The sequence below is a fragment of the Motacilla alba genome, chromosome 1A (assembly GCF_015832195.1).
Source record: "Motacilla alba alba isolate MOTALB_02 chromosome 1A, Motacilla_alba_V1.0_pri, whole genome shotgun sequence".
NCBI classification, from domain to species: Eukaryota; Metazoa; Chordata; class Aves; order Passeriformes; family Motacillidae; genus Motacilla; species Motacilla alba.
Window position 1 is genome coordinate 18103092 of NC_052031.1, and position 23922 is coordinate 18127013.

General features: G+C 38.4%; 1 protein-coding gene across 5 annotated transcripts in view; it reads right to left on the reverse strand.

The window, feature by feature from the left end:
* LOC119707842 (pre-mRNA-splicing factor ISY1 homolog) overlaps positions 1 to 23922 on the reverse strand; it is a 51918-nt gene that overhangs the window by 22526 nt on the left and 5470 nt on the right. The window lies entirely within an intron of this gene.

Genomic DNA, 23922 nt, shown 5'->3' on the forward strand with positions numbered 1-23922 from the left:
TTTCACAGATTCTGTTGCAACCAGTGTCAGCAGATGGTCAGTGCTGGAGTGTGGGGACTTTGGATCTCTGTTCATATACTGTTCTCATACAGGCATCAGTTGAAAATGTCTTGTTTATTGGCTACATGAATAACTGAGAGATCTTAAGCCACCAAGGAAATAACATCCTTACGTATTGTTAGCAAAACTCAACATCATCATTCTCAGACATTAACATTTGTGCATGTTTCATTGTAAAATGCAGAGACTCCTGTACTAGGCAAAGGCTAACATGCTATTTTCTCTACGAACTATTCTTCATTACAGGAAGTCCTCAGCATAGTGGAAAACCGTCAATGCACAGAGGATTTGGCCTTTGGTGCTACACTTCATTGGTTTTGAAATATAACAGAAATTAATTTGGATCTTCATTACCCCTTTTGTTTATTTTTTTAAGTATTAGATTAAATAATCTTAATAATATTATAATTCATTTATCTTTAAAGACAGAATAAAATACGAAGAGAAACAAAATAGAAAATGAAGGTTTAAATAATGTTTATTAAAACATAGCATTTCATGTCTATCCAAGTAACTATTTTTTTATGAGCTAAAATTTGTTGATGGTTAAAAAAGAGAGCTTTACATACAGAAGTTTTGGTCTATCCCATGAAAGTAAAATATGTATGTAAAGACATGTCCTGATGTAAAGAATCAGGATATACTATTAGTCTCTTGCTGCTGTATTTTATGTTTTCTTCTGTGGATTGCTAAAGTGTGAAAGACAAACCAATCTCTATGATTTACTTGGAATATTTCTTCCTACGTTCATAAGATAAACAATATCATCTATCCATGTCTCAGCTGGTCAGCTACTTGATCCTTGGGTTAGTCAAATGTGTCTATTTTTGCTTTTGTAATTTTTCAAACCAAGCTCCAACACATAGGTTTGCCTTAACAAGCCTTTCAATTTCATTTCTTAGCCAAGTGTTATCTTGCTTCTGACTCCATTCAACAGATCTCCTAGGATATTATTTTCATGTTAAAAAGTTCTTTCTGAAATAAATTTACAGTTTCTTTTTATTTTGTTTTCAGCTAAATACAACTGTGCTCTAAATACAGCAGTACTGTGTATCCATAGCTGCACAGAAATAGATCAAAACCACAAATTCGATAGATGTTTCCTAACATAACTTTCAAGCAAAGAAAAAGTCTAAGCAATTAAAAAAGAACTACATATATCTGGAAAGAACTGGGCAAAGATGTAATAAGTTCTACTTAGATTCAAAAAATAACATCATGAACTGCTTAGCTCCAAATCTTGTTGAAATTGTGTTAAATGAATACTGACAACTTAAAACACTCTTTAGATTTACAATTCTTAATCAGTTTGCAGGCAACACATTTTGTTACCATTTATATCTGTATGGCTATTGCTTCTGTTCCTGTAGACCTGCAACGTTTTACCAGTTAAAAAAATTGTATTTGCTCTCCACAAATGATCAGGAGAACTCAGATGAGTTCTTCAAATGTAAATGTAATGCCTTATATTTAAACTTCAGAATATGACAAATCTTTCTGATGCATGTCAGTACTCAGGGTCTCGTGGTATTCCTCAGACCAGGCTTTCAGAGTGAGGTTAGTTCTATCACCTGCACATCATCTGCACATTCTGATAGGAAAGCCTCACAAGCTCTCTCTACTGTCCCCACAGGCCAGAACACTGTGATTAAAAAACAAAAAGACAACCAAACAAAACCCACACAAAAAGAAAAATAAGTCAAAAAACAGTAAAAATGGTCTTGTGCAATGAAAGCAGTTAGTGGACAAACTGTAAAATGGTTCATAAGCTTTCAATCTTTCAACTCTTCTAAGTTTAACTATGAGGAAAAAAAAATCTCAGCAAAACATTTGCAGGATGAGGTCTAAAATACTCTTCCAATGGGAGCTTTGAGCACTCACATTGCATTGTTCTTTTGTATTTAGAGAGGCCTATGAAATGCTGAGAATGCAGGAAAATATGTGAACCAAAAGACACTGTGGGATAAGTAAGATGACACTGTGAGATGTGAATAATGGAATATCATTTCTTGCCTGGCATGCAGTTAAAGACAAGTGCCATTGGTGCAATAAAGTATGAAATAATACTTCATATTTCACACACAGCAATGTCTTGTTACAATTACAATTTTGTTGTAAAGTGTGATTTTAAAAAGAGTTTGTATATGTTAAGAAATAGGGTTCATAAATTACAATCAGTTGGTTTTTGTGATGACTCAATTTCTACTGTCTATTTTTAATGAGTTCAGCATGTCTTTGAATAAAATAGGCAGTTATGACATAGGCAGTTATGACTTCTAAAATTCTCTTTCCCTCTCAATAGCCATTTTTCCCCTTTCTTAAAGTGTTTCTTTTTTACTTTTTAATATTTTTGAAAATAATCTCTGGTTGTTTTACTGAGACAGACCATGTCTCTAAGAGCAAGAGGACAATCAATGGATTAAGCAGCTACCGGGGGTAACTGTGGTGCTGTGTGAGTGTGAGCTGGAGGTAGTAATAACTTTGGTGTATTAGCAAGAGGTAGGTGCTCATAAATTTGTGTGTGTCTGGGATTTTTTTGGTTGACTGTATAGTTCTGTCTAACATAATCACATCATTTATAAATGAAATGGCTTTAGTCCTCATTTGCTATGACAATGTGAATTTAGTCATTTTTCCCTGCTACACAATGCACAGTTTTTACCCAGCCTGAATTCTGTCCAGCTAGCCTGGCAGCCATGTGACCCACATCAACTAAACAGAGGCTTTCTATGCAAACCTGTGTAAGGCTGTTAAGTGCAACATCTCAGCCTGTGAGGATTAAAGGGAAAGGAAATAATCCATGCTAGAGGGAGTATCTGTGAGAAAAGGGGCATATATGTGCCTACAAAGGATTACAGGGTGGAGGAGGAAGAAATGAGATGCATGAAATGTTGTAACCTTTCAGGAAGGGAAAACAGTGCTATGATAATATTAAAAAAAAAAAAAAGTAAAAATTAAAAAATACTTTTTTAGAGGGGGATAAAAAGGAGTGTTAATAATCTTTCATAATGGCTCATCTATTCCTTGAATTAGGCTTTCATACAATAGTTCTGAGTTTGAGAAACCCATATATTCAACCAATATATACAAAGACTGTGCAGATTCAACCCAAATATCCTGTTTGTAAGGACAGCTACATATTTGTTTCTTTTCTATTCTTTGAAGGATTCCATAGAAGAGGATCCATTTTTTTCTTCAGAGAAAACCCCAAGCCTATTAGTCCACAGTATCACTGTGATATTTGGTGATATAAATTGGTGTTAGTTTCCTAGATCACTATTGTCAAGTGTGAAAACACTTGTCTACATGATACTTTTCACTGGTGATGAAGCACTGGTAAAATGACCAGAGTTTTCCTATTTGTGTCATCCCATAGACAAAATGCAGCAGGGAAATGATAAATAATTAAATTCTTGGCAGTTTCAGCTGTGTAAAATTACACAAAGACACAACTTAGATTCCAAATTTATGCCAGTAGAGATCTTGCTTCACTTCAGAGGATGTGTGTCCTGCTAGATAAAGCTCAGTTTTGTATATAAAAGGGGATTTCTTTTGGGATATTTAATTAGGTTGAATACACCTTGAATTACAATAACAATTCAAACAGAATTAATCCATTCAGTTCTATTTCTAGTGTTTTCAGGATTCCATTCTGATCTGTGAAGCCTACATTGAAATACTCTGGGGCTTTGGACTTGTGAGTACAGTTTCACTTAATTACAGGTAGAATTATGTGTTTGAATTCATATAATATACATCTTGCTAGAAAAAGTTCTTCCTGAAACTGTCTTCATAAGCCTTGCAAGGACTCATGAGGACCATTCAGCTACTTCCTGAGAAGATTAACTTAGAATCTTTCTTTACAACTGGAAATTTATGCACCAGCTTGAACCAAAATGACAAGAGAGACCCCTGGGATATTCCTTGGAATATATTTTAATAGCACAGTTGCATCAAGCTTTGCATTTAGAACAACATAATATCAGAATGATTACTAAATAATGCATTTTTCATGCATGCAATATAGCAAATCCCTTTTACAGTGTGTCATGGAAACTAAATTTATTGATCTAAAAACTTTTGTAAATGTTGCATTCCTGCATAAATTACATTTTCTTTTATTGTTCCTATTAAAAAGGGAAGAAAAAGAGGAAGTGCTTTGAATAAAAGTGATAGGGTACAAATGAAGCAAACTTACACTTAGGCTAAAGCTCTTTTGATTACCCAGAAATAAGTGATGAAATATTTCACTTAATACACAATAGATAGGACAAGCCTCTGGTGCCTCTTTCTCTCCCAAGCAGACAGGGTGAATTTGTATTAGTCAGGGGATTTTATTCATTCACCTTATTTTAAATGCAGAGGCCTGGAAAAACTGTATCTACAAGTCTTGTGAGAAGCTTCCATCTGCCTCCTTATTCTTTAATTCTCATGCAGTTTAAATGGGAGTAGAGATGCTCTTATGTAAATTTCATTTAATTACATTGCAGTCTTTTGAATCTAAGTGGTAATATTCAATTTGTCCAAGGAATTGGTGGCCAGTATCAAAAGGGTTAGATGCAATGATAGGTGTTTTGTATTTGAATAGTGAAGCTGCAGTTAGTGCCTCATTTCTGCACTAGTCAGGAATTTTTTCTGAAGTGTATGTACACACACACACACACATTTGCACTCATGCAACACTTGAGCTCTCCCCAAACACTACAATTTTTGTCATACAGATACGTATTTATTACCAATAGAAACTAAATCTGTGTAATTATGAGGTGTTTTAATGGAAATCCATTTACATATTTGACATGTCTAATAATACTTCATTTTGTAGAAAATAGCATTTTCATGAGATCCTATGAATCAAACTGTTGTTGTCATGGTATTTTCAGTGATATTACCACAGATAAGTATGTACAACAACAAACTGACCCTTGTTTTCTTTTCCAATCTTCAGTTTCTTTGACGAGGTATTATTTTTTTCAACCCAAAATTTATGATGGAGAAAATGAACATGTTACAATCATTCAGGTAATTTTTTTTCCAGTTTGATCCAGTGTTTGAAGCAATTAAAACAAAGCATGCATCTTGCTAATTACAGTGTGCATTGCATACAGTTAGCTTATGTGTAAATGCTTTGCTGCACATCAAAGCAGTATTCATTTTCAGACAAGTGGGATAGTCTTACAGATATGCACAAGCATTTTAATTGCAGTTAATCAATTTGTCCACAGTCTTACTCACTGCTAATGTCCACACTCTTATTCACTCACCATATATAACACAACATAATTAAGAGTTGGATTTTGAATCCTGGTATTTGTCCAACTAAATCAACTTCTCTGTCAACATATCTTAATGAAGGGTGTGACTAGACTTTACATAAACCTAGCAAGGGTGTATTAAACATTGATCACCTACTGTGCTGAAGTAGATCATGTGTTCATTTAATCTATTATTAAATTAGCTCTTTATTTTAGGATTAATGTTTTTGAGCACTTGAATACAAATTTTACTGTAACTAAGCCACTTATAACATTAGTTTTAAATGGAAAACCAGTCTGCAATAATTTATTATTACAGTCCTAATCCATATAATTTGTATGCAATTCCAAAATTATACAATACTATGAATCAAAAGTTCAACAAAATACTTTGGGACATGATTGAAGGATTCCATTCTTAAGAATCGGGACTGGATCAGTGACAAGACCTTGCAGAGCACACAGAAAGTTTGACAAAATTAAAGACAGAAATCTTTTTCCAGTTTACTGAAACAGTGATCATGAAGTATATATTTAAAGTTAACTTCAAATAAACTGCCATGGGACTGAGCCTGAGGATGTTCAGTCACATTTGACCGAGTTCTTATCTCCAAGTACATGCTGCTTCTCCCTGTCACCAAAGCCAGGACATTACTTGTTCAGATCATCCCAGTGTCAGAAGCGTCCATGCAAACCTGAACCAGGAAATCTGCCTCCCCATTCCTTTCCTTTCTCCCCAACCCTTTCCCTGTATTTTAGACAGCACACACTATTTTCCTGACCTTGAGTGAGCTGTCACACTGTACAGCTGAGCTGGGTGATACTGGAAGGACAGCACACTCTTGACGTGCTTCAACAGGATACTGAAATAAATATGAAGTGTTCCTGTAGTTAGTAGCTGTATAGATCTGAAATAGTTTCTGTGAGCTTTGAAATATCATCTGCTTTAGAAAGGTTTTCCAAATTTTTCACATGATCATACCAAATGGTTGCATATTCATGTCCTGTAGTTACTGCTTTCTTAATAACTTTCAAAATTATTACTCAAATCTAATCAATGGGATAGCAGTTTCAAGAATGTTACCATAATAATAATAATAATAATAATAATAATAATATGAAAAATACATTTACTGCTGTGCCTAATAAAGAAAAATGCTAATAATCTGACACAGGTCTATAAGACTCCACAAAGAGAGAGTATTCAGTGGTCTGTACTTTTCTCAGTTCTTTTAACAGTTATTTTTGCTAACCACTCAGGGAGGAAGAAATTAAAGCCAAAAAACAGAATAAGGCTCAAACTTTTTTTTATATGGTATTGTAGCTGCAGATTTAAAACATCTAACTGGACATCTTCTAAAAGAATGTATTAAGCCAGCACTTCAAGAGCCAAAGAGCCCTACCAATTTTTATACCTTCCTGACAGTTCCCTTAAAGAAAGAATGAGAATCAATGGACTCAGGGAATTAATGGACCTGTCAGTTGTCTGAAGATCTCTAAGAGCCATGATCTAGACAAGTGACCAAAGATAATGGAAGGAGAGAAAAACAAAGGCACCAGAGAGAGGAGACTGAAATCTCTTCTGAAGTATTCCAACATTTTTTTCCTTTCTTCTTTCTACTGTGTTGTTTTTCTGCCTTTGTCTCTTGACTATCTGTTGTTCAAATTACTAACCTATTTACCACAATTAATATAGGTTGCTATAATTAAATTGTGAAAGGATCACGTATTTTTGCTTCTCAGGCACTCAATAAAGGAACCACATCTTCAAGCTGAAGTGCCTTGTGATTGCAGTATTTGTTGTGCTTTAACAGGGCAGTTAAGCCCCACACAGATGCTCACTGAGTCCCCCTCAGTGGGTTGAGGAAGAAGCTTAAAAGGGTAACCGTGTGAAAACATGTGAGTTGAGATAAAGACAGTTTATTGGTGAAAGCAGAAGCTGTGGTCCCAAGCAAAACAAGGAATTCATTCACCACTTCCCATGTGCAGTCAGGTGTTCGGCCATGCCCAGGAAAGCAGAGCTCCACACATAACAGTTGCTTTGGGAGAAAAATACCACCACCACTCCAAATGTGCCACCTTCCATGATCTTCCCCTAGATTATATGCTGAGCATTGACACCATATGGCCTGTAAAATCCCTTGGGGTATTTGGAGTCAGCTGTCCTGGTTGTGTCCCCTCCCAACTCCTTGTGCACCCCCAGCCTCCTCACTAGCATGAGGAACAGAAAAGGCCCTCACCCATGAAGCACTGCTCAGCAATAGCTAAAACACTGGTATCTCTGATTTGTTGTTGTCACAAATCCAAAACATAGCACCATGCAAACTGCTATGAAGAAATCCTTGAAATTTTTAAACACAAAATAGAGTACAGGTTTTCTGGCACTTAGGCTCTAATGTCAAGCATACTTTTTTCCTACAGAGACAGAAGAGTGTAATTGTGTTCTCATTCTCTCAGAGTAGTTTCTTAGAACATCAAAACAATGCTTGCCTTATAATTAACAATGAAACTACAAGAATAAAGCTTTTCAAAGGAAATCTGCAGTTTATACATTTTCTTGGATAGAATAAACTTTTTCTCTCGTGATGTAACTTTCATCATTATAATATCTTTATTACTTGTCCTAGCAAATACTTCAGTGATGCACTTGCGCCATCCTCTCTGAAAGCCATTCCTTAAAGTACACTGTACTTCAGGCAAAAAAAAAAAAAACAACTGGCATTTTCTGTACTCCAGCAAGATGCTGATAAAATAAAGAAACTCAAACCATAAAAAAGAGTACTTCTACCTCAAGAAAAACAAACTGACAAAGAAAAATCCTGTCAAGACAGAGAAATCTGCTCTTTGTCATCTCCTTTTTTTCCTCTACACCTGTTACAAATCTTTCTTTGCCTCTGACTTCTGTTCTGAACGCCACTGTAATTATCCAATCATTAGCAGTGTAGTGAAATTATTTTCTTGACTGGAATTAGAATTTGGTCTCCCAACATTAGATTAGGAACATATGAAGAGATCACTGTTATTTCTACTGTGACACTATGCACACTTTAGAACTTTTGAGATAACCCAAACCCTTCTCATCTGTTTCAAAAAGTGACCTAGTCTGAGCTAGATGCAAACAAAATTTTATTTCATGTAGATAACCCAGCAAAGATCCTGACTGTATTAAATAAAATTTCAGAGAAGAAAACATTCTCTTCAAAAAGGCAAACACTCTACACTCCTGCTTTGGTCGGTTTTCCTTTGCATTTCTCAAGCTTCTTCGTGATAATGCCAGGCTAATTTAATTATTCAGTTCCTTGAATCATTCAAAGTCTATCCAGGCTACAATTCCAGTCTGAAGTCTGCACTGGTGTATAGAGAAGAGCACAACATTCTGCTCATCTGTGAATGTCGCTGCATTTCTACCTCACCTTTTTGACTTAAGCATAATAAAAACAAATCAGACTGATGATGATACCATCATCAATATATAATTCTTATTGATAGCTGACTTATACAGGGGAATTTCACTCATTACAGAGGAGAAGATGAAGAGAGAGCAATAGTAAAGGAATAGGAAAATGGAAAATTAGTATATGGAGCCCATGTAACTGAAAGCAAGAAACTTTCTCATCCTCCCTAGAAAGGATCCCATGTAACTGAAAGCAAGAAACTATTCTCATCCTCCCTAGAAAGGATCTGTGGCAAACCAAAAGTGGACACAGGGTAGGAAACAGACTTGTCACTCCAAAGAGAAATACCAAAGAGTGATGAATAGACATTTTCTGCATGGAAGGAGAGGTTAAAATTAGTAAGGGAAAGTATAATTAGAGTATCAGCCAAGAGAGAAAGGGCAGGTGCAAAGATGGATTAAGATAAAATAACAAAACCAGAAACAAAGAAATAAATAAGAAGAAATACATAAATAGAGAAGAACAGAATGCAACATGCAAATGTCAAGGACAAAAAGCTGACTGGGAGATAGAAATGAAACTGCAAAGAAAAAAAAAGGGCAAGTAAGAACTAGTAAGAAGAAAGAATATGTTTTGAAGGATAACTAGATAAACATAATGGAGCTTAAGAAAAAAGCAGACAAGTATGGAAAATAAGAAAATACTTTTTACCAAAGTGAAAGGATGCTAAATATTCCATGTGCTGCTCAGCTGTTCTCACAGCCTAATGCAACAATATTCAGACAACACTATTTTGGGTAAAAGGAGAAAATTGCAGCTGAACATCCAAACACCATTGAAACAAAAGGTGATGCACATGAACATCCATCTAAGCAATGTAGCTCTTAGCAATTTCTTCCTCTGTAAGATGTTGATTTAACAGTAGTGAATAAAAGAAAAGGGGAAATAGGTTTGAGTTATAGCTAGAAAGGTATTATTTCTCTTCAGATATGTAATTCACAGTTCCCAAAACTCGAGGGGAACTGAATTTTTTTCCTCCTCATAGAGGTTTGGATTATAGCAATGCATTCAATGTATAGGGCATCTGTCAGCCAAAGTCCTTTCATCTTAAGGGAAATCTGAGAATGTAGTAGTTACCCTAAAGGCAGAGGGAATAGAGCAGACCAATGCCATACCAATTATACTGTTTCTCAGAGGGATCCATTACAAGCATTCAAACTCCTTCAATTCTACTTCATAAAGGCAGTCTGTGTCAAAAGCTGAAAGCCACTGGTTGAATTCTAAGCTGCAGATCTTCGCTCTCAAGGATTTTGAGAAGTGGAATATGTCTAATGCCTCCCGTAGTGATGAAGAATCTTCTTTGAAGTGTTAACAATCGTGCTTCATGTCCCTCATTTCTTTATTTGTGCACAATTCATATGCAGGTAATGGTGGATTAAATATGCAGGGGAAAACAGCTATAGCTATTGCACTGGTTTGCACTTTTTTTCTTTTCCCCACAAAAAGACAAGAACAAAGCCAGTGAAAATATTTCTATGCTTTCATTTGAATTTAAAAGGCTTTTTTTTTCCCCTCCTTGGGCTGTGCTTATTAATAATGATGACTATCTGTTAAAAATCAGGTCTTTATAATCTTTCACGTATGTCTGTTGTTCAGCTGTTGGTGAAGTACCACTGGGAACTTTATGTAGGATACCAATCTACCAGGAGGGGGAGGAAGAATGTACTCCGAGGTAGGTAGCAAGATCCCTGTTCTGTCTTTACACAGCTTGGGAAATGGGAAAGATCACAATACAACAAAGTAATTTCTGCTGGAGGGGACATCTGGAGGTCATCTTATCCTTTCCCTAACAAAGCAGGATCACCTTAAAAGTTCTATTCAGTTTCTAAGGGCCTTGTCAAGTTACTCTCTGAATATATCTAAAGATGTAGACTCCACAGCCTTGGACAACCTTTTTCACAGCTTAACCATTCTCTTGGAGAATGTATTTTTTCCTCCCTTGAGTTAGATGTTGTCTTGCTACAGCTTATGCTTGCTATGTTGTATCCTTTTACCATACACCTCTGAGCCAAGCTTATCTTCATTTTCTCTATAACCTCTCCTTCAAGAGTTAAAGACAAGCACTCTTCCATTAGCCTTGTCTTTTTCAGACTGAAAAGTATCGTTCCTCTCACATCACATGCTCATCTAAGTCTCTTGGTAACCCTCCTCACTGGAACTGCTTCAATGTCTTTCTTGTGTGGGGAGCTCAGAACTGGACACAGAAGATCCTGTGTGGTCTCACCAGGGCTGACTAAATAGGCAGAGCTCTGTAAAGGCTCTGACTACCTGCCTCACTGTCTCCATTGGAGTAGGATGATGTGGATATGCATCTTTCCTCACCAGAAAGTTGCAAAAACAATGTTCATGAGAGATAACAGTGCTATGGCAACTTTATATTAGCAAAGAATCACAAAATCAAGGAGGACTGTCTTGGGTTGAAAGACAAGTGTCTTCTAGGGAAGGCAGGAGCATCCCTTGGAACGGAAAATGTAAACTCCTTCCCTCTGAATTTTATAATTCTGAAATTAAGGGGCTCTCAGGCAAAGATATGAGAGTAGGAATAACAGTTCTTTACTAGCATGTGTAACAAGGCAAACAAACCCCAGCAGCCGCAGCACTAACGCCACACAGAACCCGGTGCCCAGTCCTGGCCGCGGCCCGTTCCCCTGCGGTGCAGTTCCGGGCACGGCCAGCAGGGGCGCTGCTGGCTGCCGGTGGGCAGGGCAGGTGCGGTGATTCCCCCGCGGCTGCAGGGGGCGCTGTGGCGCGGGCTCGGGAGCGCTCGGCGATGGCGGCTGGGCCCAGACGGGAGGGGATGGAGGAGAGGCTTTGCTGCACAAACCCTGGGGCAGCCGGTCCCCGTGCCCCAGCAGGACTCTCGGAAGCAGCAAGCTGGGCCGGCAGGACGTCTCAGCAGGCAGGGAGTGAGGGGCTACAGTGCAGCAAAAACTCAGAAGCAGTGGGGGCACGACAACCGCAGCCCGGCTCCCAGCAGGGCAGGGACAGGCAAGCCCAGCATCCCGGGCACCCGAGCAGGTGGGGACAGGTCCCTCTTTTAGTCAGGTGGGTGTTAATGAGGCCCCAGTCCCATGGCTGCCCTCATGAGCAGAGGCAGAAGCAGCAGCTCTGGACTGGGCTCTGGCAGCAGCAGCTCCAGCTGTCCTCCTCCAAAGCCGAGCCAAAGAGCGCCAGCAGCTGCCCCAGCCCCGTCCTTTACCTGCCCAACCCTCCTGGAATCTCTCTTCTCAGAGAGAAACTCCCAGGTAAGAGAAGTGCAACCAGATGCCTTCCTCCCCTGAGCTTGGCCAGTTCATTTGTTTTCTTAAGTATCCAGTTGTTAATGTGCCCTAGCACCTTTTGGGAAAAAATTCTATAAATAAAAAGGAATAAAAGGAAAAAAACCTAATGCTCAAAGGACTATTTGCAGAATTTAGGCCCATGACCATAAAATAGGAAAAGGCATCACCATGGACTATGTCTAGATTATCTCTTTTATGGTTCATGAACAATTTTCCTAAGTGTAAAATTAAAGGAAGGTTGATTTACTGGGGCTTTCCAAAGATCAAAAAATTTCATTCAGTGAGGAAAACCCATAATTTTTATGGATAATAGTTTTCCTAAAAGAGGAGAGAGCAAGGGTGTCTCCAAGAGGAGCACTAGAGACTAAATGCAGAGACTGTAACTCCTAAAGACACCATCTCATGCCTGATGTCTGGAGACCTGCATCTCATGGTCTCCAAAGGACCTTGCAATTATGTTCCCTTTCTGAGTGCTGACCATTTACTAGGTGCCCTTGTTGAGACCAGAACCTGTCCTCATCTGGTGTCAAGCTGTGACGCTGCCTAGAACCCATCAACATAGGTATACACATTTTCACAGAAATCAGAGATACTGCTCTCTATCCACCAAATTTAGCTTCTGTTCTTTGTGGTATCTACTTATCTTTTGTTGTATGAAGAGAGAGATGCCTTCATCAGTATACTTCTTCACTAATTAAAAGTCTAGATTAATGCCAAGTAATAAAATTATTTACTAGGAAAAGCTGCAGGGAACACTTCATTTTTTATGTTCTGTTTGTATTTAGTGCCAGAGTGAAAGGAGACTGGCAACAGAGAACAGAAATCAATGAGCACCTGAGGCACCACTCTAAATTGGATGCAAATTGATAGAATAAGAATTAAGTGGATGCAGTCATGCAAATATTTAAACAGACCAACCTGCTTTAATCTATAAGGAACTGTATTCTCAGGTGTTGTTGCCCTTACCTCTAGGTATCAGCTCTGTGTGCTTTGTTAGCTTTGAGCAACAGAAAAAAATTTAAATCTCTTTCCTTGTTACAGACATAGGGTATTGACTAAAGTTACTTGAAGGAAAAACAATTTTATTACATCACACAGAGGAGGAGAGCCTATTTTCCATATTTTTTTTAACCAATCACTGTTTGAAATTATTCTTGGGATGGTTTGTTTACTTCTCTTCTCCATCCAAAAAAAACCCATAGAGGTTTACTTATCAAAAACCAGTTTTCACTAAACAATTGATAACAATCACAATTAAATTTAACCTGCAATTTCAAGTAACTCAAATTATGCCCCTAAGCTCTGTGGCATAGTCACTGCTGTTCCATCAAGTCTCACTCCTCATCAAACCTTGAAGTTCTGCATTCCCCTTGGACTGCATTTTCTTTTCTATCTTTTACTGCTATAAACATTTCCAACAGTACAAAAGTAAATAATTTTTTCATTAATAAGTTTAGTCAGAATGTCAGCTTTGTTTATTTCTCTTGTAACTTGCCAAAACAGGATTTTTATTGCCTTTGTTAAAATGCATGTACCTTGCAAGTATTCAAAATCAGTTTTATTATTTCATTTCCTTGTCTCATTCTTACATGGTAGTACTTCTTGTTGAATAATATGAATGCAATTTCCATAATGAAAATATAAAGACAAATTATGTGTAATTTGTTAAACATATGCAATATGGCAATATTCTGCTGACACCATTGCACAGATGTGGAAGCAATTTAATTATCAAGATGTTATTCTCTCTGTAGAATATTGAGAGCTGCTGAGAAACAAGACATACATAACACTTGAACTTGGCTCTTTTTTCCTGTTTCACCCTCATAAACATCACATGTATTTAAAGATAATGAACATGGGACACAGACCAAACAAGCTTACTCAACCCTTTGCTAGTAAGACTCTGTTCAATCATGATGCTAAATGTATGTAATTAAAGTTTTAATGGTCTTCAGAAGCATTAAGGAAAAAAAAAAACAAACCTCAATTTCTATTTACTAGTTATAATCTCATCAAAAATTAATTTCTAAATCAAGTTACAATCTCAATGGAAACATTTCATTAAAGAGCACATATGAAGTTCAGGAGTTACATTCCTGTCAAAGTGAAAACACACTTGTACATTGATAAAGCTGGACTTCAAAGATCAAGTCCTAATCATGAAATCATAAACCACAATACTTGCGACTCACCCAAATGTCCTGCAAAGCAGGAGGGAAGGGATGCAAAGAGTATACCCACAGATCATATTAATTCAGACATGTTGGCAATCTAAGGTTCCTGAGTATAAAATATCACAGAATCACAGAAACACTTAGGTTGGAAGAGAACTCCAGGATCAATTCCAACCTTTGAGTGATCACCACCTGTGATCTTGTCAACTAGAGCATAGCACTAAGGTCCTGTTATTTCTTGAAATATTATGATACATATACTCTTGAATAGAATCATAGGAATAGTGACTCTACCACCTCCCTGGGCAGCCCATTCCAATGCCTGACAACCCTTTCAGAGAATAAATTCTTCCTGATGTCCAATCTGAGCCTCCCTCTTGAGGCCATATCCTCTTGTCCTATTGCTGGTTGCCTGAGAGAAGAGGCCAATCCCCACCAGGCTTCAGGCTCCTTTCAGGTTCTTGTAGAGAGCAGTACAAGTCCGTCCTGAGCCTCCTTTCCTCCAGCTAAACACCCCCAGCTCCCTCAGCCCCTCCCCACCAGACTTGTGCTCCAGACCCTTCACCAGCTCCGCTGCCCTTCTCTGGACACACTCCAACACCTCAATGTTGTTCTTGTAGTGAGGGGCCCAAAATGAACACAGAACTTGAGGTGTGGTCTCACCAGTGCCGAGTACAGGAGGACAATCCCTGTCCTGTTCCTGCTGGCCACGCTAACTGCTAACACAGCTCAGGATGAGATTGGCCTTTTCGGCCCCCTGGGCATATGCTAGCCAATGTTCAGCCACTGCCAATCTGCACCCCCAGGTCCTTTTCTGCTAGGCTGATTTCCCCCACCCTGGGGCCCTGTCTACATTTGTTGTGACAGAAGTGCAGGATCAGGCACATGATTTAGTGGAGCTTCACACTGTTGGTTTCAGTGTTTCATTTACAAAAAAGAAAAAAATATGTCTGCTAATAGTACAGCAAATATGTTTTTAGGAAAAAGACAGCACTCCCAGTTACATTACCATTACAACACCAGAAAGCTGATTCATACATGATTCTTTGTCAGTTCAGTTTAAAATGGATTTTGAATTCCTGCTGTCTTCAGTGTCCTGGAGGCAGCGATCTCCACCTCATGAAAAAGCAGTGGTATGGTAGTAGGTAGTGATTCGTTACAAGCTGTTGCTCAACTCCCATCGCTAGGACTATGAAACTTCATTGCAAGTTAAAGCTGGCTTCTTAACTGTTTGCTAAATGAGATGAATTGGAGCACTGTGAATGCCAGAATAGGCATAGGAGAAGTTGACCTTCTACATTTTGCAATTCAGGTTTCATTTGGTTCTATGGTAGCTAATTAGTGGGACACATCACCCTTTTTCCCCAAATATGATGCAAGGTATCTGTGGTAAATGCAAGTGGAAAAGTGTTTGAGAAAGGCATTCCTGAGGAAGATACTTGTAATAGCTCAGCTCTACAGATGTGTATACATTAGTTGAAGCGTTATGGGGCCAGACCTTCAGCTGGCCTTTCAGCTCCATTAACTTTCAATAGCACTATAACAAATTACACGAGCTCATGATGTGCCCCGTGATGTTTTATATCTGACAACTGGAGAAAAGTGGATTAAAGAAACATCAAAGCATAAAGGCAACTAAGTCTCTATATAGATCAGCATGAGTTTAAGCTTAGATTTCTTTTTGGGTTTCATCCTTCACTTATTACTTGTTTTAAGCATCATATTCAAAGGCAGTGAAAAATTGCTTAGCTTAGATTGGGAGTCAGGATGATTATCCAGTTATACCATAACACAATATATTAAATTGTTTTCTACTTTTTTTCAAAGAAAAAATTTGCATTTGTTTAGAGATGAACATATTTTGTGTGTTTTAGTTTGTGATACTACAGTATGTATGTAAATATAAAACATTTAACATGTCTATATTTAATTGCAATGAGGATTATATGTATAAAACTTCAACTATCAGTTGCATAAACTTTCAGTGCATTTATATAACCATTTCTGACAATACAGTACCAATTCTGACAATACCCTTGTATTGATAGTTTGGTATCAGACTCAAAGTCTGATTTAAAAAAAATAAAAAAGTAAAAAGTTACACAGTGAAAGGAAGTAGTTACGAAGAAAATAGACTTGTTCTATTTAAATAATGCCTGCCTTTGCAAAGCACTTTTCCCTCCAAAATCTCTAAATCAGTGTTTGACAACAGTAAATGCATCCTGATCACAGACTGAACTAGTGTGCACCATTATCTAAGAGGTTTTCCACAATAATAACTCAGTTAAAAAAAAAATCAATAAAACCAGACAAACAAACTACAAAAGAATAACAAAACCATATAGAAATTATTTGATGTCAAACTCAGTTTCTAGTATGCCCATATTTAGTATGCTACCCACAGTGTGCAGGATTGTCACAACACAGGTTTATCCTGGGTTCATCAAATTTCAGTAACTGATTTTACCTTTTTCTATCCCATCCACCCTCTCCTCTGCACCAGAAAGCATTTACTCCTGCTCCACTGAAGAACAACCACCAGTTCAAAAAGCTGGATTGTGCCAAGATGCACACCAAGCTCCTCACACTTAAGAGCACATTCAGTGATACGAGCAATGACCAAAAACCCCTATTTCCACATTAAATGAGAAAGCTGCTGTGCAGTCATCTTGTTACTACTGACTGGCAACAAAATGAAGGCCAAGCAGCTTAGTGACGCAGTTGCATGAAGTAAGATAATTTAAATCAGTATTTCTTTGAATACCTTCATTCTGTTTGCACAACATTACTTACAGTGTGTGCTGGTAATAAGAAAGCAGATTAGAAAAAACAGCTCTGGGACCTTTTTCATTGTAGAGAAGATTATTCCTAACAATTTATGTGCTTAGATTTCAAAATCATCAATGTGTTTCTGCTTGCCCATGAAAATTTTAGTAATACGCTTGTAATCCTTGTTTCAAGTTACACAAAGGCTGGTGGGAGAATGAAGCCAAGGTCAAAGCACAAGGACTAATGCATAGGAAAGCACTGGAATGCAAGCACCATTTGGAAACGGTGAAGAAAATGGTGGTAACTAAAAAGAATCAGAAATTGGTTACAGTTTCTTCTTCTAGATGCTTTCCTCACTAACTTTACCTTTATTAAAGCAATTTTAGCTAAAAAAAAAAGTGAGTCAAAACTACACTTTATCAAAACTTGTTCCAGAAATCACATGGAAAAGTATTCATAATCACACACTTATAATACATTTTAACCCCATGAAGGAAAAGTGGTAAACGGCTTGAAATATAACATACGAGAAAATCTGACCCAATTCAACTTTTGTTAGGTGTGATTTTAAATTCATGTCGCTGGAGCAACACAAAATGGCAAAAAAATCTAAAGCTGCAAACAACACTGCAGGTTTTCTAATTTTACCTGGAATAAAATTTATTTGAATAATTTGCCTATTACAAGATTCGATTTTTCAATTTTGACAAGATTCCTCACCATGTGACTGTGCTGGAGGCTGTGCTAATACTTTAAAGTACAAATATGCAAGCTCAGCATCTTCCTAGGAATTGTGTGTAGGGTTGAGGAGAATCAGGATTAGGTGATAACTGCAAGCAGAGGGATTAGCTACAGTCCTCCTATAAAATAATACTCATTGCTGCTTATATTTAAGGACAGAGTGAGGGTCATTTGCCTGAATATTGAAAATGGCAAATAAAATTGAATTAGTGACTCAAAACCATATAGTGACAATTGTTTTCACTCTCGTAGGGATTAAGTTAATGTGTTGACCAGACTAGAGCAATAGTTTTTACATATTTTCTGTATATATCAGCTGTACTCAGCTATCATTTGAGCTGGATGCAAATTGTCCTCCATTTAAAGCCTCACTCTTAAAATAAATCTGCAGCAGAATTGCACAAAAATTTGAACTGGTAAGCGATTTTTATCTCCTATTATTAACACAAAGTGCTCTATAGTACAATTCAAACATTTACATTTGGGGCACTTATTAGGATATACTTTGAATCTGAATGTGACAATTTAGCTAAAAATAATTATGAAAAACTATGTTTTATTGCATAGTGTCAATAATGAAAGGGAAAAATTATTGTATTTTCTCTTTTCTAGTCTTATTTTGGCTCATGTGCTAGGAATCTCTGGAAATATGTTTTAATTTAGATGACCAGCATTTCACAACTAGATTAGTAAAACCAATAAGAATGCTCCTAGCCTGTTTTCTCCAAAGAAAGAAAGGAAGCCTGATATTTCCATATATATATATATAAAATGTCTTTGGGAAACTGACAGTTCTGACATGTATCAAAAGAATATTCATATGCCTTTATGCTGGAAAGTCCATTAAATACAAATCTGTAATTCAAAAAAGGACACCACTTTGTTTATAGACTTCTGCACTGGCTTTCTGTTGGCTATTAAATAAAAACATTGATATTATTTTGTTATCTGGATAGTGAAATCAGGGTCTTCTGGGGTTAATCAGTGTGTGCAATCAGACTCTATTAAGTATGATTCTTAGCAGACAGTTTGGCTTCCAGAGAGATTAAAAACAAGTTCTGCAGAAGCAACAGGGCAATTTATTGACCACCAAAAAATCTGCATGTTCATTTAAATTTTTATGCTTGAATAGCTTCACTAAATCAACAGGGAGGGTATATTCATGTTTAAGAAATAATTACAGGTGTAAATATCTGCAGAATCTATGTCTACATGCTTCATATATTTTGTAATTTCTAATTGTCCCATTTTTCTGTTATTCAGGATAACCAAGAATGCATGATATTGGTAAAAAACCTTCAAACTTGAATCATTTTAGGAGCATTAAAAACCTTTTAGAACACACAACATATATTAAAAAATATCAAGTGTTTTTGGATCTCTCACTTTTTTGTAAGTAAAATATGACTAATTCCAAATGTTGTCAAAAAACTGTCTTTTGTACTGAGAATATGAATTCCAGGTTTAAACCCAATGAGGATTGCAATGAGATTTAGTAATGGAAGCACTGTCAGATCTTTAGTAACAGCAGAGCTTTCAGGCACAGCAATAATACTAGCAACAGTTGTTTGCAGATGTTCTTGTCATTTTAATCATCCTGTTAACAGAATTAGCAATGATCCACAGTTGACTTTAGTATTCTGTCTGCAAACTGTTACATTGTGAAAAGATGAAGGGAGTCATAACAGCTTAATAGAAAAACATTAAGTCTTTTCCAAATTTATCACTTACAGTATTTAAATGTGGAGTGCTGGTAAAACTAATAAAAGTTTTATTTAAGGAACATTTCCCTTATATTATTTTACTGCAATTTCCTTCTAAAACAAAGACTGCTTGCTTTCTATAACTATTAGTGCTAGATATTCTCGCACATTAATGCCCCAGCACGTAATACCAGGTTAGCTATTATATGCATTGCAGCCATTGCCTTTAGTGCTCTCAATTATGTATCAAGCATATGTTAAAAGCTTTATTAAGATGCAAAAGGAATGAAAATAACATCCACAGAGTTAAAGAACAGACAAAAATGTATTATGGCAAAGCCCAATTTTATTTTTCCAGTAGTCTACTCTGCACCTTTGTCTAGAAATTTTATAGCAAATTTTAGTTGAGACAGGCTCAGGTACCAAAGGATTCAGCTGCAAGAGATATGAAAGGCACACATGAGGTGCTCTGAGCACAGAAAGCCCCAATTATCATGGCTAAACTGCTGTCTGTCCCCAGGAAAGCCAGTTGTAAAACAGAGTTGGCATGTTTACATGTGGTACAGTCAAGCCACTAGACTGAAACAAACACATTAAAGACGTGCTGTAATTGAACAGAGAGATCATATGGGCTAACAATTTGGGCCATACTTTCATGATTCAAGTCATCTTCCTAAATACTTACTACCATTAAAAGAATGCCTGCAGTCCAGCCAAGAATCAGACTCCATGTTTTGTGAAGCACACTGTAAGCACAGAATAGGACTGGATGCTCCCTGAGGCAGGGTTTAACTGGCTCTGCCTGGCTCATGGAGAGCCTGTTGTACACCAAGACCCCCAGCTCCTTCTCCACAGTGCTGTTTTCCAGCAGGTCAGCCCCAAGCCTGTGCTGGTACATGAGTTTATTCTTCCCTAGGTGCACAACCCTGCATTTGCCTTTGCTGAATTTCAGTTCTCTGTCCATCTCTCCAGCCTCTCAAGGCCCTCCTGGAGGGCTGCACAGCACTCTGGGGCATCGGCCACTCCTCCCAGCTGTCATCAGCAACCGTGGTGAGGAGACATCTGCCCCTTCATCCAAGTCATTGATGAATAGGTTAAACAGTACTGGGTCCACTATTGAATCATGGGAGTCACCATTAGTGACAGGGCCCTAGCTACTCCTTGGTCATGGTCATATCCTTGATCATGACCCTCTGGGGACTGCCATTCAGTCAGTTCTCATCCATCTCACTGTCCACTCATCCTGTCCACAGTTCCTGAGTTTGCCTATGAAAATATTGTGAAAGACGTGTTTGATAACATTCACTGTAGAATAATATAAGACAATATTATATCTAGAGAAAAATAAACAATGCCATGTCTGAGCACAAAAGTAGCTACTGCAATTCAAGAGAGAGCCATTGAGATCATCAGCAGTTCACCAAAATCATGAGATCTGTATGCAAGGGCAGCCAAAATGATATTTGGAAGACTATTGGGACCAAGACAAATGTATAATTTTTATGTCATATAAAACCAACAGGTGGCTGTCCATACCCCAAATGGTGTGCTGCTCTGGTCTCTGTGTGTCAAGGAGAATAGAGCAATGCTGGAGATTAGATGATGTACTAAAAACAATAAAGCAGCTATGTTACAAAGAGAGATTAAAGATTCTGACTCTCCAGTTTGGAAAGCAGATGGAAAAAAAGATATGATCAAAGTTTACAAAACTCAGGGTGTCAGTGGCTAAGACAAATACAAAATGAAATTGACTAAATTCCTCAGCGCAAGAACAGGGAGTACTTGATAAAAACAGTAGGAGTTCAATTTCAAACAAGTAAAAGAATATTCCTTTGAACAGAATGTAAGAATGAAAGTCATATTACTTTTCAAAATGTATTAAATTTCTGGAATGTAGAGGTTTCAAAATCAGAGGAGGTTTTGAAAGCAGACAGCATCAGTAGGTTTGGAAAAGTATAAAAAATCCTGAGCAGCAAATCCAAACAAATATAGGTAAGCAATAGTAAGGAATGTATCTTCTTCGATCTGTAACATGACAGGTGTGGGTGCCAAAATGCCTACATGGAGAACAGATCACAGGAAATGGTGAGGCTTTTCCTAAAATAGCTCATCTTTTTGCTACTACTTTTTTCCCCATTTCTAGAAGGACTGCAATTAATAAAAGATAATGCACAGACTATGCAGAGCTATCTTCCAGTACCAGCCCCAAAAACATAGTTCCCAAACCAAGGACTATCAGATATTAAACTGGTAATAGCAAATTGAAGACTAAATTGATTGGATGGATATTTTTAGACAAAAGTCAAAATTTGATAATCTCTTAACTAAGCCATTTCTAAGGCTACCAATCTTCAGTGCCATATCCTCTAAGAGATCTGTTCTATTTTCCTTAGTAGTCTTATATTTATATTCATATTCATTAGTCCCTATGCCTTGAAGTAACAGTGTTTATTTACACTGTAGCCTTCTGTAGGCTGCATACACTACACATCCTTTGTCTTTCTTTCAATCCAACACCCAGCACTTCCTCACTTGTTTTTTTCTCTGAAAATCCTCGGGTTTTCCTTTAGAAAAAGTATAACAACAAAAGTCAGACAACAGCTTCAGGCTTTCCCATATGAAACCACCCTGCTCCTAATAACTTTCCTGCTTGTCTAATTCAGAACTTCCATCCTGACTAACTGTCATGGTTTGACCCTGGCCCAATGCCAGTGCCCCCATGAAAACCCATCCTCCCCTGGTGTCTGCTGTGAGATGTGATCAGAGACAGAGCAAAGCAGGCCTCCACTTGCAAACAAAAGGGAAAAAAAAACTTTATTAGCACACAATTATAAAATGGACACACAGAGCAGAATGGAAACCTGTCAAACATTCCTCCTCCCCCCCACTCAATTCTCACAGAATGACACAAAACCTCAGTTCTTTATCCAGTCCATCACACTCTTCAAATAATCAACACAGTCCATCTCCACCCTTCCGACAATCACTTCTCATTTCATCAAGGAGAGAAGAGCCCCCCCTTGTGCCACAGGCCAATCCCCGTCACTCAACAACTGCACGTCGTGACTTCTTCCTTCCATGTTCAGTGCTCTCACCACTGCACATGGACCAGAGCTGCTTTTAGGGTTTCCCTTTCAAGAATGCCCAGTTCCAGAAGAGAACGACACTCTCTCACTGTTTTGGGACACCAGTCCCCCCCAATATTTCACCCCCTGGGGCCGAGGGGTCTCACCATTACTCATCACCTGTCGTCTCCGCTCACGTCACTCCTTGGCGCCGCCTCCTCCTGTTCGGGACACCAGTCCCCCCCCATATTTCACCCCCTGGGGCCGAGGGGTCTCACCATCACTTCTTTGGCGCCGCCTCCCCCTAAAATGCAGTCTCTGTATTACAGGAAAGATTCTGCTCATGGCTATACAAGAAAGAGTCCAGCCAAAAGCCACTCTATCATCTCCTCCACCTAGGATTTCCTCAGCTTGTCTTCGTCGTTCTTCACTTGCACTGCTCTCTCATCCTTTATATTTCCTCTCATCTGTCTCTCTCCTCCTTCGACTCCCGGAGGATCAGCATTTGCCAGGTTTCCACTGTCCCACAGAAGGGTTAAAATCACAGTCTTTGCTCATCTTGAACTCCCACACCAGCTCTCCGCCAGCTCCTCTGGGCACGGTTCCCATTGCCCCCCCCCCACTTCTCTTCCTCGGCCCGGCCGGTACTATCAAGTTCGAGATAGCACTGGCACCTCTCTCTCACTCTCTCTCCCGAGGAGGGGGGGCTGCCCGCTGCTTCTCTGAGTTCCTCCACCCCTCCGTCTCTGTGGGGAACTCACTCTTATCCAAGCCATCGCCTCCCGTCTTCGGCCCATGGCTCCGGCCTACCTCCCTCGGCCGCGTGGCCTTTCCCCTCCCCCACCCAGCCTGAAGCTGGGCAGGGGAGGTCTGAACTCTTCCATCCACCGGAACCAAGAGAGCTAAGATCCTATGAGCTCTCGCTTTTAACCCCTGTGTTCTCAGAGGCGGATCCATATCCTCAATGGTCAAACCAGGTGCCAATATCCACATCTGGGCACCTATTGGTTTGACCACTACCACCTCCCAAAAACTCATTTCCTCTCAAACCACGACACTAACAAAGTCCCTTCACTTATGGAATACTGCTTTATACTGTAGCCATTCTGGGAAGAAAAAAATTAACAACAGCTAAATGAGAAGATTAAACCCTTCGTTTCCAAGCTTGTCTCAAATTAATGTGGTCCAAACAGAATACATCAACAAACATCCATGCTGAAACACTACTGGCAATGCAGGGGAAGCTGCAGCTACACACAAACACAAGATGATTCAGATATTCTGCTGTGCCCTGTGCAGCAGACTAGCTTGGGATTTGTACTATACATAAAAAAATCACATGCAGTGCCAGACAAATATCCAGCAGAAGCTGGAACTGTCTGATAAAACAACATCTTGTTTATACAAGAACTAAAG